A 19,701-nucleotide genomic window follows, 5' to 3' on the forward strand; every position below is an offset into this window, starting at 1 on the left:
TGGGAATAGGCCTTCTGATGTGTTTAGCTTATTCTTCTCTGAAAAACACCTAAAGGGTAGCCTGTTAGAAGCATTTGATATTCCTTTGCTTTGTAACCAAAACACAAGCACTCACCATCTCTGTACTATAATTCATAGAAAACACATTCACTCTCCATACCCTATCTGTCTTCAGAATCAAAAAACAGTAAAATTCTTCTGTTTGAATCTGTTGGCCAGAGAACCATATTTTCACTCCGAATTCCATGGCAATTGACTTCAGAATATATGTTCAACACATTAGCCTATATTCATAGAATTTTATGTTTGAGGGACTTAGAGATACAAAATATACATCTGATCACATTTGTATATCTCTAGTGAAAATTAGACAAAATTCTTAGTTGAAGACGTCCTTTACAGGATGATGAAGAAATACTTCAACTTTTCTGAAATATTTCTTTTTATTCCATTCATGTCAGGTCCGAGTCTAGAGTGGAAACTAATTTTGTTCAGTCTCCTCAGTGGAATCCAGGCTGTCCCTCAAGAGCCTCCTGGAAGTTCATTAAAGTAGCCAAGCTTGAAAGCACAAATAAGGGTCAATTTTCAATTTTTAAAGATTTTAATTAAAAAAGAAAGTGAAGGAGCTACTTCAAAGTTATTGATTATTATGAATATTACTGGGAGTCCAATCTGATTCATTTGTAACCCCATAACTTGTCTATGATTCTCTTAGTTTTTAATGTGCTTTATATTCATAGTGATGACTCAAGCTGCAGAGTATAAAACAAAAAAATTCATTATGGAAAGTTTCAAATAGTTTGTTTTTGTTTCAGGATTAGTGCACTTACCAATGAAATGACTAATCCCTAAGAGCTGTAAAACAATAATATATAGTTGAGTTTATGAACACTCATCACAGGAAAAAGTTACCTCGTGACAGTCACATTTTATGAATCACCTTCTTCCCTCCATGTATAAGTGTTCACAAGTGAAATACACTGAACTTGAACAGAGCCTATGAGTAACGATTAGAAATCCAAAGAAGAAAATTTCAAACAGATTGGGTGTAAACCATCCGGGAATGTTTGGAGATTCAAAGATTTTGTTGCCATTAAGGTAGGAAACATTATCAGTTTGGATATGTCAAACATGAAAATGTTGAAGGTATTGGAATTATTTAACCTAGGGAAGAGAAAATTAAGACTAGTTTTTATAACCATCTTTAAATACTTGAAAAACTGCTCTTTCAGTCAAGTTAGATAATGTTGCATACAATCTACCTGAACAATCTCACTAGCCTGAAAACAACAACTTATTTTTCACGGTACAGGCAATCTCAGGTAAGTGGCAGTTCTCACTACAGGTCCTCTCTTAGGGACACAAGATGACAGATTTTCCACCATGTGTGATATTGCTGGGCATCATGACCATGGATAAAGAACATGGCACATGATGTACCAGCTATTCACAGTACCTTCCCAGATAGCTATGCCCTCTGAAAAATCTCATATTTCATTATGCAAAGAAAGTCACAAGACCATATTTGGCTTAAAGGAGGTGTGGAATTGTAGTCCTACAATGTACCCAGAAAGGGAAGAGTCAGAAATGTTAAAAAACAGCACTAACTACCACAACTGCCACGCAGAAGATTGATAGCCCCTCACTCCCTGTAAAACAGGCAAGTTGATGTATACATGGGTATAACACTCCCAAAAGTATATGCAGATTCTTATACCCCCCAAATTATGCATAGAACTAAGATAGGTAACATTTATTTTAATTAAGTACTCTATAACTGGTAATATATTTATAATTCAATGGTAAAAATTATATAAAAATTATACACAGAGTAATCTTGTTCCCCTCTGTCAGTCATCCTACTCTCCCACCTTGTATAAGTAACCATATTTCTTACTTTATGGTTCCAGAGATTTTAATATTAATTCAAATATTTATTCTTAAATATCCTTTCTTTATAGAAAGGAAAATTCATAAAAGCATATTACAATTATGTGTGTGATTAAGCCAATCATTTAAATACACTTTGGCATAATTAAGATCTGTATAATTCAAACATTCTTGACTGTGAGCTGTACGGTGTCAGCGTTTCTCCCAGGAAATCACTGATACGAAGAGCGCAAATTTAGAAGAATGATGTTGAGTTCTCTAATATGAAAAACTGTAAATGAATGGAAGTTTTGTACTTCATTATAACAATTTCTAGCATAGTTCTACAAAGATTAAGATGCACCAGTATTTTATAACTTGAGATATTGATTTGAGATATTGAAAGCAGAGAGAGTGTATATCTTCACAATTGATCCTAAGATGCGTCTTGAATTTTGATGATAGTTCCATCTGTCTATAACTTAAACAGTACATTTACACTTTCCTCAGAGATCAATAAGAAAGATTTCCAAAACCATGACCTATACATGACAAACAATGGGAGCCCCTCATGTTTTTCTTATGGTTTAATAGTTAAGAGAGTAGATCTGTGATCAGACTGCTTCTGTTCATATCCCAACCTGGCCTCTTAGGAAATTTGTAAACCCCGGTGATATAGACTGTTTGTATACCCCAATTCTTGTGCTGAAGCCCAATCCACAATGTGATAGTACTGGGAGGTGATTAGGTCATGAGAATGGAACCCTCATAAATGAGATTAGTCACCGGTGAGAGCTTTCTTGTCTTATCCACCATGTGAGAAGACCATTGTCTATGAACCAGGAAGTTTCCGTACCAGACACTGAATCTGCTGGTGCCCTGATCTTGCACTTCCCAGCCTCCAAAACTACGAGAGATAAATTTCTGTTTATAAGCCAATCAGTCTATGGTATCTTGTTACAGTAGCATGAACAGACTAAGATGCCAGGCAGATTACTTAACCCTTGTAAACATAGGTTTTTCTTATCTCTAAAATGAAGAATAACTATATTATCTTAATTTATACTTTTTTTGTGAGGATTAAAGGCAACCACGAGTACAAAACTGAATAGTGGAGGCATACAGTAATCACTCAAATGTAGGTAGTGTTATTATAGACACTTATGCCTTAACATTTTATTTTCTCAGTTTAAAATCTGATCATTTCCCCAGTTGTATACTCTCGCTTTCCAGTTCTGTCTATCAGCCTTAGCTATGATACTTGGTAGAGATTCTCATACACTAACTTCTCTGAGTAACCATTGCTAAAATGTGGCACCACAGATCACTGGGACCAACTGTTAGTCTGAGTGACTGTTGCCTTTTTACAGAACTTTTAAGGGCTTACAAGAAAAAAAGGTTAATGATTATAGTTGGTAAAAAGAAAAGTAACATGCTTGAAAGATAACAGAAAACATGCTCCTAATAATCCATATTCCAAGCCTGCATGTCTCCCCTGACTCCTCCTTCACTACTATGGCCGAGTACTATGTCTCACGTTTGCTTTCCTTCAAATGTTGCTCTCTCTAATCCCCCTCTAAAATTATTAAAATGTGCTGTTCTCAGCCCCTTTATCAATCATTTATCGAGCCATTTCTATTCTGAGTCTGGACTCAGATTACCTTTCCATTTTTTCCTCCTCAGACTACCCAACTGTTTTACAAGTTGAAGCGTTGCTTCAACCCAACTGTTACAAGCTCCTCAACAATGATTTGAATTTCCTATTTTTGTGCCTCTCAACTTGTGAATCTCTAAAAATGTTTCCAGTTTCAGACAAAACCTTGGCTATTTTTAAGATATAAATTAAAATGCCATTTAAAAGCCTCACCTATTTGCCCTTAGCAAGTTTTCTTCTTTCTCTTAGTTGCAATACATGTTAACTCTACCAAATATTTAGCACTCACAGAAGAGATTTTAAGCTGATTACTAAATTGATATTTAAGCTGATTACTAAATTGATATTCTTAAGATATATTTAAGTTGATAGTCTTGCCACCTGTATTTCTTATAACTTACTTTATCCCTAGAGTTCCTAGACCAATGTTTTTTCATAAATAAATATTTTTGAGTAATCAATCTTTCATTCATTCTGAAATGAAGGTTCTTCTCTGAATAGATACACATATGTGCACAAATGCACACCTGTGTGTGCCTGCGTTTGTGTACATATATCTGTTTATGTGCATGTGTGTGTATGAAAGACTGAGCCAAAAGAACACAGATACTATTCAAAGCTTTTTCATTTGCTCTTCAAGACAAGTGTAAATGGGAGAGTCATGGCCAAGCAAATATGCCCAATCACATATTCCATGTTTTGGATGCAGAAAGTAAAGCTGAAGTACACAAGTAAGTTAGCTCCGATTTTGGTGTATAACCATATCAGCGTGGAATGAATAATGAGCACATGTTAAAGCACTTTGAGACCTGTTCATCACCGTGCTTTATATGTTCAACTTGAGTATGGTTTTTAGACTTGCAGTTCCAGATCTGAATGATCATCATTATCTCTTGGGAAGGTTAATTTACAGACTCCCCAATCCCTGTATCATGGATTAATGAATCACTGTCAATAAGCTTTGGAATCAGCATTTCTGGAACGCTGTCCAGGTGATCCTTTGGGAACCTTTGTTTCTAAGATACAGAAATTCTGCAGGCAAACATGAAAGAGTCATAAATGTGTATTTTTGCCACTAAGGGTAGGCTATGCTCCTGTCACTGAATATGTAAGCATTATTATATTTGGAATTTTTCTCACCAATCCTTAGTCACTTTCAAATTCTAGGAGCTTTGAGAATATTATAAATTTCCATGTATGTATTATATTCAAAATAAAAATATTCTTCAGAGTTGATGTGGAAATATGCAAATGCATGTTTCTGAAATGTATTTATACATTGCATTTAACAATTACAATAGTAGCAATTTGGGAACTTTTCTAATTTTTCACATCTCTACTTAGGATAATATATTATACAAGCAGATGTACAGAATAAGAGATGCCTACTGGAAAAACAAAAAATATGCACAACCTAAACGCTGAGAGTTATGTTTTATCTGGGTACCTTACTGAGGACAATAGCCCAGGAATCAGCCACTCAGCTCTGAGGAACTGTTCCAAAGAGGAAAGGGAGGAGTATGTAGAAGTTTTTGCTTGGAATAATCAAAAACAAAAACATGTAATTGAACATCAAAAGATCACTGCTAATCACAAAAAACAGAGATCTCAAGTTAATGACTTTAGTGCTTTTCTAGTATGGGAAGATCCAAGAGTCTGGGCTTATTGAAATTATTCCTTAGATAAGCAGTTTAACTATCTAAGGCCAGTATCCTGTTTCTCTCCATCCTGAATTTCCCTCAGGTTGCACCATCAGGGGAGGCTGCAGTGGCTGAGGGCTTGATGGAGGGCAACGTTCTTTGTTTACTCGAATGGCAGGCGACATTTTTTTTTTTCCTGTCTACAGAGGGCTAGGCTGGGCTGATGCTCAGTAAACTTAGAATGAGCCATTGTTGAGTGAATACATGAAGGTCCACAGTTAGCTTTTTTTTTTTTTTCTGGTTCCTAAAGTAATACTGGAATTTTTTTTAAAAAAATAAAGAGAACTCCTCTACTCTGTCTACAAATAGGTTCACTTCCAGTCAAAATTCTATCTCTGCATGCTGATGGGAGAAGTGAAGTCTCCTCAAGAGTTTCCTAACTGACATTTCTGGATGGACCCAGTATAAAGATGTGGAGTCAAGTGAAGACAGGTAAAAGGATCTCACCAAGATTACAACTTTATTTTAGTGGGATTGTTACAGGAGGGAGAAAGGGCTTTCAAGAAACTTTGAAGACTAAACAGAGACCTCATGTATCACATAACACCTGTCAGTGAGGGTTTTCATAAGCACATGAGGTAGTTGATCTGTAACTGTAAATCTAATAACCAAACTGTATGGTCAGGCTACTCAAGGTGGCCATTCTCTTGCTCTCACTATACCCCCTGCTCGACCAGTGCCTGCTTCACCCACACCCTACTCACATGACTGACCTTCCTAAATACTTGCCCCAGACCCCAGTTAGTGATTGTTCTTATCACAGGGGCATTGAGGGGTGTGCCCCTCTGCTAGTTTCCCTGATAACCCATGAGCCAAACAGATATCAATTCCCCCAAAACTGGCAATCTTCTCTTCCCCCAGGGAGGGGAGACTGCTGCCATGTCCTGCTCGCCTTCTGTGGTACAAGATTGGGGTGTTGCTCCAGGACTTTGCTTCACGACATGTAAGATCCCCCTCTCCATTAAACCACTGGGGTGGCTGTCACTGACTCAGGGCTCTTTCTTCAGTCTTAAGGCTGGGCAAGTACAGCCTTTCTAGGCCTGCTGGGTGCAGTCCAACACAAACTTATGTGTGTCTTTTAGTGTTCAGAGGTCTACTGTATCTCTTTGCATTTTTTAACTCAAGCAAGGATTATCCTTAGTAATAGTTAAATACCAATGGAAGGAAAGGGAGTCACCAATATACAGTTGTTGGGGAGAGGTACAGTTTCCTCTACCCTTCTAGATTCTTCTTGCTGGTCTAAGAATGAAATTGACATGAGCTAGATTGACAGGAGAAAATCAAACAAAAGTTTAATAACATGTAGACATGGGAAAGACCCAGGAAAACTCAGTAACTCACCAAAATGGTTGAAGCCCTCACTTAAATACCATCTTCAGCTAAAGACTAAAGAGAATGTTGGAGATAATGGTTTGGGACTTCAAAGGAGAGGAAGGAAATCCACATGGAGATGGAAAAGCAAGTGTTTGGGTAAAAAATAATTATTGGGTCAGGCAAAGACAATGGAATACTGAGTAGACTGATTTCTAGGCCCTGCTGAGCTTCCCCCACTATGAGGAACCCCTATTCTCTGCAGATATCTCTGGTGATACCCCTAATCAGGGAGCTCTTTATTCTTTCAGGCAGCTAAGGGGAAGGTCAATGTTTCTTTCTGAGTCTTTTGGATCCAGATTGTTTTCAGCTTGAACCAATCGCATGCCAAAGAGACATTTTGGGGTGGCAAATTGTGACCCCCTACAATGTCCAACCACCTCCCCAAAACAAAATTCAAAGCTTGGAGGAAACCTTGTGTTGACTGCTACAATGTGAAAATGCCTATCTGTGTTTTGAAATAAAGGAAATTTGTGTCAATGACATTAAAGTGATAGAACCAGTTATGACACAAATGTAGGTAACTCCAAGGCAAATACCTGTTATTCACATTTTAAAAAGTAGGCCCAGGACTTCTATGAGTTGAAATTACTATTGAAGCAGTTTGCCTGTAATTATTACTTTGACAGAGATCTGCAAGGTTTAAAGAACCTGCTGTCAACTTCAGAACAACAAGGGGTGGGATAATGAGTGATATTTATAAAGAGAACCAATAGGATCTCTTTGATGATTTATTTACTTCCAGAAAAAATATGAGAGATGCTCTAAGATGGCATATAAAGTTCTTAACTTTTACTCTGAGTTAAGTTTACTTAAATGCATTATAAAATAAGATATTAAGAAAATACAGATAAATTGAACTGAAGAGCTGCTTTTCTGAGAAATTATAAATACAAATATTTACTTTGTTTTGAAGAAGATATCTTCATAAAAAAGGACTGTATTTTTTTCTTCACCTCACTACAAATAAGAATCTAGCAGTTGTAAGTTGCTTACTACATGCCAGACACTGTTCAGAGTGTTTTACATATATTAACTCATTTAATATTCACAATAACTCTATCAGGTAGGGACTTAGTACTTCATTTTACAGATATAGAAGCTGAGGAACAAAAAGGCTATGGGTGCTGTTCAAGATCACATAGTAAGGGATGGAGTGTGAGCTGGGCCTGAGCCATCGATGATGTTTGAGAAGGATGGTACCATGAGACAGCACATGAAAGGCTTAAGCACATGGATTCTGGGGCACAGACTACCTGGGATCAACTATTGTTGAAAGATCCTAAGATCTTTAACTTAAAATGTCTTTTTAGAATCCTCTTAAATATCACAATTAGGTTAATCAGCTTTTTAATATCACACAGCCAATAAATTTTGGAACTAGGAAGAGAAAATAGATGCTCTCAGTCCTAATTACAAGTGCTACTGTAGTAGAGAGCCTGACACCATTTTTGATGTCTGACTGCTGACAGATTTTAGGTCATGTCCCTTGCCCTCTAGACCCATATTTAGGTAAGATAGGAAAGCCCCACCTCCTCCCTTGGTGCAGATGGAAATACAAATTGCTAAAGCCCTGACCAAAGAGCTGGAAACTCACCCAGCTTCATCTGCTGACCACAGTAAAAACTCCTAATCCAACCCCAACCTCTTTGCTCAAGACATTCCCGACCAGTTTGGGTACAAGTCTTGCTCTCCCCCCAAAATCTCTTCATGCGAGCAATAAACATTTTCATATTCTTGATGCATGTGTGGCATCATCAGACTTGACTTTCAAACCAATTTTGGGTGAGGGGTTGGTCGAACCCTCGCTGGGTCACCACAAACATCTAACCAATACTCACATTGTAAGAGCTAAGTATTAATCATTTTCACTGTATCATTATGAAATTAACAGATAATCATTTTCTGAGCTTGGCCTCGTGTAAATACATATTTGCCTTGAAAGGTTCACCTTTCTCTCCTTTTAAAATATTAATATAGTTAAATCTGAAGGCTTAAACCATATACTCAAAAATTTTTTTAAAATAACTGATAATTACCCCAGAATAGAAAATGGGATCATTTTATTGTCAGTTATAGCAGGCACTCAAAAAATTGAGTTGAATTATTATATGATTCAGTAATTCCACTTCTGTGTATATATCCAAAAGAATTGAAATCAGGGACTAGGAATAGCTAGTTATACACCCATTTTCATAGTAACATTATTAACAGTAGCCAAAAGGTAGAAACAACCTAAATGTCCATTGACAGATAAATGGATAAACAAAATGTGCTCTACATATACAATGGAATATTTTTCAGCCTTACAAAGGGTGAAATTCTGACATGTGCTATAACATGGATTAACCTTGAAGACAATTATGTTAAATAAAATAAGCTAGGCATAAAGGAACAAACTTAATGTTATATATAATTTTACCACAACAAAAGTTAAAGTTTATAAAATTACCCCAATGGCATCGTATGACATTTCTGTCTTTTCTCATATATATATTCTTGAATTTGCAATGCCTTTTCACATGTTATGTGATCTAAACAAGACTTTTGTCCCAAATGAACATGGTGGATTGAGTGGCTTCCTGAGTTTTGATATTCTTTCCTCTAATAGGGAGGCTCCAATTCTAATAGGGTTTGTGAGTAAAGAATATTTCCTCCACATGAATTTATAGAATATTACTGCCAGTATTGACTTCAAAAAATTAAGGTAACCATAGTTACATTTTTCTTCCTTGCTTTCTCCCACTACATGGTTTAAAATGGTTTTAAAAAAAACAAGTAATTACATATTATACATATTACACTTAGGAGTTAAATCCTATGAAAACTATGTTTCTACCTATACGGATTTTTAATAGTTTCCAAAGAATGTATCAAGCACCATGGGCATGATGGGCAAAATTCTTTCCCTGAATCTGATTTACTTTTTCCCTGATCTAATATTAGCAGTAGGGGAGTAATATATGCCATCCCAAGATGTCTTTTTGGCATGCATACAAAAAAAATGTTTCCTGCCATTTCAGTAAACAAAAGATGTTGCCTGCCATTCCTGTAAACATAGAATGTCACCCTCCATCAAGCCATCAGCCACAGCAGTTGCCCCTGATGGTGCAACCTAAGGGGAATTCAGGATGGAGAAAAAGAGGATAGTGGCCCTAGGTCGTTAAGATGCTTATCTAAGGAGTAATTTCAGTAAGTCCAAACTCTTGCACCTTCCCATATATAGAAAAGCACTAAAATCATTAACTTGAGATGTCTATTTTTGTGTGATTAGCAGTAATCTTTTGATGTTTGACAACATGTTTGTTTTGTTTTTGTTTTTTTCAGCAAAAATTCCTATATACCCTGGCTTCTCTCTTACCTCTTTGGAACAATTCCTCAGAGCTATCTGAGAGGCTGTCTCCCAGGCTATAGTCCTCAGTAAGGTTCCTGAATAAAACATAACTTGCAACTTTTGTGTGTTTCTTCAGTCAACAGGCATGTGGATTATTTCCCACTGAAACAGTCAAGACCCAAAAGGAAGAAATTTTTACCCCCTCCTTAGGTGCCTAAAAAACTTAGATGGAGGGCTGGTTCCAAGAATAGAGCTCTCATCAGAGATCTCTGCAAAAAATATGGGCTAGGTGTAGTGGGGGTAACTGGGCCTAGAGATCAGAGTCCATTCTGTCCCATTGTCTCTGCATGGCCCAGTACACATTTTTTTTTTTTTAACCAAAAATTTGTTTTTCCATCTCCATGTGAATTTCATTCCTCCCCTTTGAAGTCCAAAACCACTAACCTCAATATCCTCTTTTGTCTTTAGCTGAAGATGGTATTTAAGATGAGGGCTCTGGACATTTTCCTGAGATACTGTTTTTCTAGATCTCTCCTGTGTATACATGATATTAAACTCTTGTTTGATTTTCTCCTCTTAATCTGTCTCACATCAATTTAATTCTTAGACCTGCCAGGAGAACCCAGTAGAGTAAAAGAAAATTTCTTCCTCCTCAACAATCAGTGTACATTAACAAAAAGAAAGAGAACTGCTTTCCATTTATATAGAGAAGATCAAATTTCATAAAGATCCACAGAACACACAAAAAAATTAGGTGAAAAGAGATACCTTAGTTTTTGCATGAACAAATGGGAGGTGATTCACCCCACTCATCCAAAATATAAATCTAAATTATCAGAGGAAGACTAGGATGTAGGATATAAAATTGACTCATCATTATATTTTTATGGGCTAAACATGAATCTTCTTTATGCAGTTTGATTGAGTGGGCCGGGAAAAAAGTAAATTCACTACTCTTTCCAGGGAAGACTTAGCCTCCACATAATAGTAAATTCTATTTATTTCTGTAGTTATCTCAAATCAGTAGAAGTGAGCTTTTTAATGAGGAGTGTTGAGGTCATCTTTGCAAACTAGGGCTTGCTCTGATTGCTTCCATGTCCTCCTCCCAAATGCTTTTACATTAGAGGTGAAAACCCCCTAGTCATCTTAATTTTCTTCCACTTATTTCAGCAAACAGACTGCTTGCCGAAAATAAGACATTATGTTGTGAACTTCATCAGCATAATTAGTTATATTGTAGTCTGATACATTACAACAGGGCTGTAGGGTCTGTAGAATTACAATATGGAGTGGAGCCTGAAGCAATGCCTTTTCTTAAACAGTACATTTGAAGAACACAAAAACTCCTATCATCTCTTCCAACAAATACTCAATTCAGTTTTCTGTGTTTCTGTGAACTCTGAGAAGACTATTTTCTTCTTAGAAGGGGATTGGAGTGGGTATGGGTACCACTGCATATTAAACAGCCAAACTATCCTAACATAAAATAACACACTTAAGTATTTGTTATAGGATTGTTACTCTAAGACATATGGATTTTTAGTATGATAGCATTCAAAGGGTATTTTATTCTCATTTTGGAGCTTCCTCTAGATGATCTATCCATTTTCTTTATCACTTTTTACATCCCTAGGCTTACTAAGAAATTATGCCTCATATTTTTAACACATTTCCTTTGCCATGAAGAAAGCCTCTGAAGGGATATACTTTGTGCATTATAGTTAATCATATTTTTATAATAGATATCATTTTATGTTATGCAAATTAAAATACATTGCAATTTTAAAAAGACAATTATGTAGAAAATCTTGCCACATAGATTTTTGTATCTCATTCTTTTTGTTCAGTTTTTATAGTGCCTATTCAAAGCAGGGATCCTAGAAATGGATGATTTGTTTTACTGTCTACTTAGTTTTAACACAGCATTAAGAGTGTGACCTAAAGATGTATATGATACATTATGAGTGCATGTGAACTGTTTTTTTAAATCTAAATATTTAGAAGTATAGAAAAGAATTGGTACAAATTGTTTAACTTGCTTTTGCTAACTACAGATATATTAGTGTCTATGAAGAAAGTGATGAAATTTAGATCCCCTATACTAAGACTCAACTCCCTTACAATCAAAGTAAGTTATGGCATTATCATTTGCTAGTTTTATATGATCTTAGATGTAATGTGGACATTAAAGTTATTATAATCCTATTAGCTTATGGTCACTAAGCATATTAATGGTCAAACTGAAATAGGAGAGAATGGGCAGGGCACAACCTTAAAAAGAATGACATAGCCCTTGAGGATACTCATAAACTGGTTAGAACTAACTAGGTCCAAGATGGCAAAGATTTGACTTCCTGTAGACCCTGAGCCTTATTATATGCTCATTGTAACACATTAGCATATGCTAAATGACACAACACGGGCAACATGAGTTTTGAGACTAACCATAAAAGGTTAAAAGGTGGATGGTGGCCCAGTTCCTGGAAATCTGTCCCTTCCCCCAAAGAGTTGGAATAATCCTCCCACTTGTTAGCCTATGAAATTACTCAGCACATAAAAACTAACCACCCCACATTTAGGGTCCTCTTGCCTTCTGAGATGGCCCACACTCTGTCTGTAGCGTGTGTTTCTCCCAGGGCCACTCTTGCTTTTTGAGATGGACCACATTCTATCTATGGAATGTTTATCTCTCTAAATAAATCCACTTCTTACCTATCAGTTTGTCTCTAACTGAATTCTTTCTGTGAGGAGACATCAAGAACCTGAGCTTCATTAAGTCCTGAGACCAGGTGTGTGATATTAATGAAAAGACATGGAATTCAAGTCCCAATCTAGGTTTCAGCGGGGTTCAAGTCCTGGCCCATGGGTTCAAATCTCAATCTGAGTTGTGTGGTTTTAGCACTGTGAAACTCATTCATTGATTTGCTTTGGGGGTTTTATATTACTATACTTATATAAATGCTTTTAACCTTTTATATATGTATTTGTTAGTAAGATAAACATGACTAAATAGGTGAATGACTAGTGTTTTAAACCCCTGATATCCATATCTGAGATTCTACTCCACTCTGTTTTAAATTTAATCAATTTTGAAGATTCTCATCACCTCTGCTTTAAAACACCTCATGAAATGCTCTGAACATAAGGAAGGATGCCTTAAATGGATATCTATTCAACACAATTGGCTTGAAAAGTGATTATTTTTAAACCTTATCATCCTTTATTCCTAGACATGTTTAGCCATGCAACACATTCATTTATATTAGAGCAGAGGGAAAAAAATAATAAAGGAGTCAAGAGACAACTGGTTTTATAGAAAAAAATTAACTCTGAATAAAGACAGAAGTTACTGATGAAAAATAAAATTCCTAACCTGTCCCAAGGCCACTATTTTCATGACCAAGACCTGAAGAGAGAGAATGAACAGTTGCTAAGTGCTGCTGTTATTTGGAATCTGAGTACCTGAGGTCTTTTATTTACTTTCTCCACATGTTCACATGTTAACCATTAAAGGAGGCAGGCAGAGCATGCATAACAAGATTGTAACTTTAGGAAGGGAATATGGAAGCACGGAATCAGCAACAATGAAGTAGGAAAGGGATCTAATGGTCTTCCAATGCAAATCCCTCGTTGTTACAATGGGTAAAATAAAGCCAGATGTTTTGACTTGCAAAAATGTGACCAAAACACTCCTAGTATTCAATATACTTAATAACTTAATTATTAAGTATTACTTAATAACTTCTTTTATTCTCATTTCAATTTTTGAATTTACTTCTGTTGTTAAAAAAAAAAAAAATCTTCCCCACCTTCCCTTCCCAAGCATGTTTTATTGAAAAATCCAGTTTAAAATAATTTACACACAAATGTCACAACCCCAAAATGTATGTGTATTCTTTCACTTTAGATTTCTGTGGGCATGAGCCATGAACACAATCTCAAGATAAAACGATTTGAGGCTAATACCTTTTATATGCTGTGTATGTACCTACAAAGTAGATGTGCTAGATTTTGTTCCTAAAGACTGATGCCTGTTTAGTCTTCAACTTAAGGAAGTTTCTAAAGCGTATCACTTTAAGATGTCCTGTGAACTTAAAAATATCAATTAATGATCACAAATTAAAAGGGAATCCAATCTTTGTTTATAATATTAAATAGTCCAGAATTTGTTTTATGACTTCTATATATGCATTGCATTTTATATGACATAAACTGGCAAGACTTTTTAAAATAGTATATGAATATAGTAGGTAAATATGGTTAAAAAACAAAAATTTTATCTTTATAGTTTATACATTAATAGTTCTTAATTGCTCGATAAAAACAACAAAGGAAATTGTAACCAAGCATGACACTATGAAGCCTTCCCAGGACAGACCCTTCCTCCATAGCCTCTACCTTAGCTCCTCTCTGAAGCACCTAGATAATAGTATCTAAGGCACATTCCTGAGTTGTTTTACAGATGCTAAAACCACCACCAAATGGAGGAAATTAACTACTTGATGACCATGAGCATGTAGCCTTCAGACCTATTGCCCCCTATGGATTGATAATGTTAACTCCTGTGACACTGCCCTGTTACCTCACCATCAGCCAATTAGAGGATTATGCATGGGGTGATCACATACCCTGGGACACCTCCTCCCTCACTTTGCCTTTAAAAATGCTTTCCTGAAACTCATAGGAGAGTTTGGGTGTTTTGAGCACTAGCTGCCTGGACTCCTTACTTGGCGCCCTGAAATAAACGTTTCACTTTCCTTCATCACAACCAGGTGTCAGTAGATTGGCCTTACGGTGTGCGGGCAATAGGACCTAAGTTTGGTTCATGATAAAATCACTGTGTAGGCAACTTCTAAGAGTACCCTATGTATCAAAGGAAGATATACAATGATTTTTAAATCTCAATAGTAGTAATGCCAAATCTTACATAAGTTATTGCCGCTGATTTTAATATATAAAATGAAATATACATTAATGCATATATATGTTCATAATTTTGATGTTAATAGATTAATTCTCATATGAAATGATGTTAAGTATTTATATATAAAGATATACTTAAAGAAACTGTCTCAGACAAGATGCTTTCCCTAAATTATACAGATGCTAATTGGAAAGCAAAATTAAATCCAACTTTTCTCTTCTTGCATGCATTGTTCTTTTTAGTACATTTGTTGCCTCATTACACCTCATCCAGTTTACAATAAAATGAGGAATTTTATAGTATTTTTTAGTATCTAACAGGTATTTTCATATTAGCACAAAGTAGAATTTTGAGTACAACAAAAGACAGAGCCAAATAACATTTACATGTGTTAATGACTAATATTCTTTAGCAATAACAGGACTATCCTCTTAGCCATGCCTGAGTCTCAAATGATTCCTTTACTCACACTCTTCATATTCAGTTTTTCCTTTCAATTATACCACCAGCACCAACTGAATTAGTTCCTACCTTTCAAATCCTATTGCTTTCATTTTACACACACTGCCACTCTACACCAGAGCCTTAGCCTCTGCAGTGGGAATTCATACCAGGAGAGGAATCAAGAGGTATAAATAAATATGTTACAGATGCATTTTGTTAGGTTAATGTGTATAGAGTTAAGTAAGTGTGTATCTATTAAGTTGAATGATGGCTTCCCATTAGCTTTAATGTGTTCAGATGTGTCCTGATAAGATAAATATCACCTGTGCCTTGAATAGGAGCAAAGCAAAAGTATGGAAAAGTTGAACCCTTCATTTGCCCTTAGTTCAAAAGCCTCTAAGACTTGGAGGGCATCAAAGACTTTTATAACAAGAACATATCTCCATGAGGTCCAGCTGCTATGTCATAAAATTAGTAAACTGTGGCACCACGTGGTCATATCCAAAACAGTATTTTACATAAACGAAGAAACTATGACATGCGCAGATCAACAAAGAGAATCAGTGTGTTACAAGCTTCAAATTCTTCTTCTTTGGGCCAATTTTTCTCCCTTTAGTGAACCCTACACACAGCTGTTACTTGAGTTTATTTGTAGTCATTGGGCATGCAATGATAAACAAGACATGGCTGCTACTTTGAGAGACAGAGAGATGAATGGAGAGTATACACATAAATAATCACAATGCAATGTGAGAACTACACACCAAGATAGTTAACTGTGCCTAACTGATCTGATTTGTGTAAGGTCGTAGAAAAATAAACCATCGAAAAACATGGAAAGGTCAATTCTTCAACATCATCATCATCGTAACCATTATTACTTTACTAACAACACAATGCAGGTGTAGTGAAATATGCTAAGAAGATGTAAAAAATGTATGCTAAAATTATGCAGTATTTAAAGTATGGCATGTTCAAGGATATTAGAGGAGTTCAGTGTGCTTGGATATATAGAAAGAAAGAAAAAAGTATACAGAAAGCAAAGATGAGATCCTGAAAGAATACATTGCTATTGGTAGTGAAATATCATTGCAGATGAACGTTATGGAATATCATAAACAGTTGTTTTAAAAAGCAACACTGTCAGTGATAAAGAGAACACAAAGAGATGTGCAGAGATATTGAAAGTAAATGGCATAGGGGTCTCTAGGAATAGTTATGAGGTTAAGTGTAAGGATGGAGAAAGGAGAATTGATATGACAATTTGGGGAATAATTGTGAGGATTGTGATACTGAGGACATGTGAGAGAAAGTATTATCCAGATAGTCAGGTTCCCAGATTGTTTTAATTGAGTATATGACAGTGACTTTGAAAGAGTTAACGTAAAAAAAAAAATGGAGGTTAGGAAAATAATTATAAGGTCAATTTTAGAAATTACAGGTTGAAATAGTATAGTGAAAGAGAGAGCACACAAGCTGATTGGGAATGCATTTAAGACTATCAGAATATTTAAAAAGAAAATTATGATATGTCGTATCGGCATGCTATAGGAGATAAGTAGAGAGACCTCTTTAAGGAAAGTATAAAGTCAAAAGCAAAACATATTTAAGAACTGAGGGAGAGAGAGAATCAGTGAGAAAGCGAAAGAACTCATTTTTCAAACATTTTGGAATAATGTTATATTTACAGAAAAGTCACAAGAATATCACAGAGAATTTCCGTAAACTCTTTACTCAGCTTCTTCTAATATAAACATCTTACATATGAGTTTCTCATTACTTCAGCAACAGATTACCACTAAATTAGTGGCTCAAACCAACACAAATTTATCAACTTACAGTTCGGTGGTCAGAAGTTCAAAATGGGTCTCAAGGTGTCTGCAGCGCTTTTATACATTCTGAAGGCTCTTAGGAGAGAATCCAGTTTCTTGTCTTGTCCAGCTTCTGGAGGAAGGACATCAGCATTCCTTGGTTTAGGGCTCCCTTCCATCTTCAAAGACAGCAACAGCCAGCTGAATGTTGGGCCCAGGGTAGGCGGCCCCAAAATTAATATGCCTCTATGGCATATTAATTATTTTGAACTAAAGTTACCTAAGAAACAGTCAATGCAAGAGGCACACTCTCTCTGGCCCTCCTTTCTGTCTCCCTGAAAGCAAGAAATAAATCTCTTCTGTGAAAGGTGCACTCCCTGAATCTGAAGGTAGAATGATACCTTTATTGCCAGAGAATATGGAATTTGGGGGGAGAAGCATGTATAAGCAAATCTTGTTACTGCTTTAATTTACTATCCAAGCCCAAACTCTGTTTAGATTCTTCACTAACTGAGCACCCAAAAACCGAAACCACAAGAGGGGTAGGGGGAAATTTTCCCTTGCCTGCCATGGATCTTCCTTAGTCCACAAACTGTGATACTGACTCTCCTCCCTTCCTTCTCCACATTTAAGAGACCGGTGATTACATTGGGTCCACCTGGTTAATCCAGGCCACTCCCCCTAATTTAAAGTCACTATTGGCAAATCCAAAGGCCAGCTGCAACCTTAATTCCCCTTTGCCAGGTAATAGCACATATTCACAGGTTCCAGAGATTAGAATGTAGACAGCTTTAGGAGAGGGGGCCATTATCCTGCCTGCCCTCATAACTATGGTTTCTTTGCCAAAATGAAAAACATAATAACATAGGCATATTACTATTAACTAGTATCCAGAATCCATTTGCATTTCACCAGTGTTTCTACTATCGCTCTACAGCACTATTTTTTTGTATAATAGGGAAGCCAGAGTAGTAACCTGCTCAAAAATGTCTGGTTCAAAAGTTTGTGTAAAATGAATCCCAGGTCATAGGCATGGTCATTCACAAGTCTCATCTCATACAAAGCGACCTTAAATGCAATATCCCAGCCACACTGAGGCTCATGATGACCTAGCAACACACACAAAATAGTACCCAATATTCTCCTATGTTAAGATATAAAAATTTTGAACAAGTTAACTTGGAATTTTCTTTTTACTGTTCAACCTTTTGTTTCCCATAGGACCCACTTCTCATTATTTTCACTCTTCCACTCTAATAGATTATTTTTTGTCTGAATTACTCAATAGCTACCTAATAATTCTTCCTACTTCAGTTATTTCCCATCACAATATGTATCCCACATAACAGTTCATGACATCTTCTTAAAATATCATGTTGCTCTCATGCCCTGAAACTCTGAAGGCTTTCTTTCACACTAAGAATAAAATTCCACCTCCCTATCCTGAAGTAAAAGGCTGAACATGATCTATCTCACCCTCCAGACCTCATCTTCTATCACCATTCTTCTGGTTTATTCTGTTCTCAACTTTACCAAGCACATTCTGTCCTCACTGTTTCTACCTAATATTTCTTCTCCTTTGAATATTCTTCCTCTAAGTATGTGCAGGCTTGCTCTTTATTCCTTTCAGATCTCTGTTCAAATGTTGCCTTTTTATAAGGTGTTCAAAAAGAAATCTAAAATGAAAAGTCCAATAAAATGTCAGTCTTTTCTCTCTTTTTCACTTCTTTAATATCATTTAGCAATATCTGTATATTACCTTTAAATATTAAAATAATTAAAGTTAAATCAAATTGCATACAATGAATATAACAGTTAATATTTCCAATTATTATTTGCATGGTTTCTAGATGCCAGGCATTGATCTAAGCATTTTAAATACCTTGCTCCCAACAACTCTCTGAGGTAGATAGCATAATTATCTTTATTCTACAGATGAGAACACTGAGCCACAAATGAGTAGGTAACTTGCCTGAAGATACATGGCCGCTTAGAGGCAAAACAAAGCACCCAACCCTACTGGGCTGTTTCTGAATCACATGATGCTTACCACTGTCATGCTGTCTGTTAGGTAGGCATGAAAAAAAAAGAACTTTAACAATTGTTAAAAATATATTCAAAATAAGTTTTTCTTTACCCATTTCTATCAAAAGATTTGGGTCAGTGAAATTTAAGATATTTCTAAGCACCATCTTCATTCCTTTCAACAGCTGAAACTTCTGCTTTATCCAATTACTTTTACTCAATTCAGGCCCTTTCAATTTATTCTCTTGATTAATGTATATATAAAAGAGTCTGAGAGCCTCTCATATGTCCTCCTTGGTCTAATTTTCTAATTCTTATGTCTAATACAGGCAATTTATCTCTGCTCCATGGCTTTTGTCTTTCTCTTAAGGCTGCCACATGCTTAACCAAATACACTACTTTCATTTTACACCTCTTCTTGTGTCCCATAACTGAATTCTCCCATCTGAAAGGAAAGTTCTGTAGGTCCCAATGCATTGAATAGTTGGATAATGGGTAGCTGGAAATCCAGGAGCCTAGATGAAGACATTCATGTATATATGGGTCAATGCTCTTATGAATATCTACTG

This window comes from Physeter macrocephalus, chromosome 13, assembly GCF_002837175.3.
Source record: "Physeter macrocephalus isolate SW-GA chromosome 13, ASM283717v5, whole genome shotgun sequence".
Taxonomy (NCBI): domain Eukaryota; kingdom Metazoa; phylum Chordata; class Mammalia; order Artiodactyla; family Physeteridae; genus Physeter; species Physeter macrocephalus.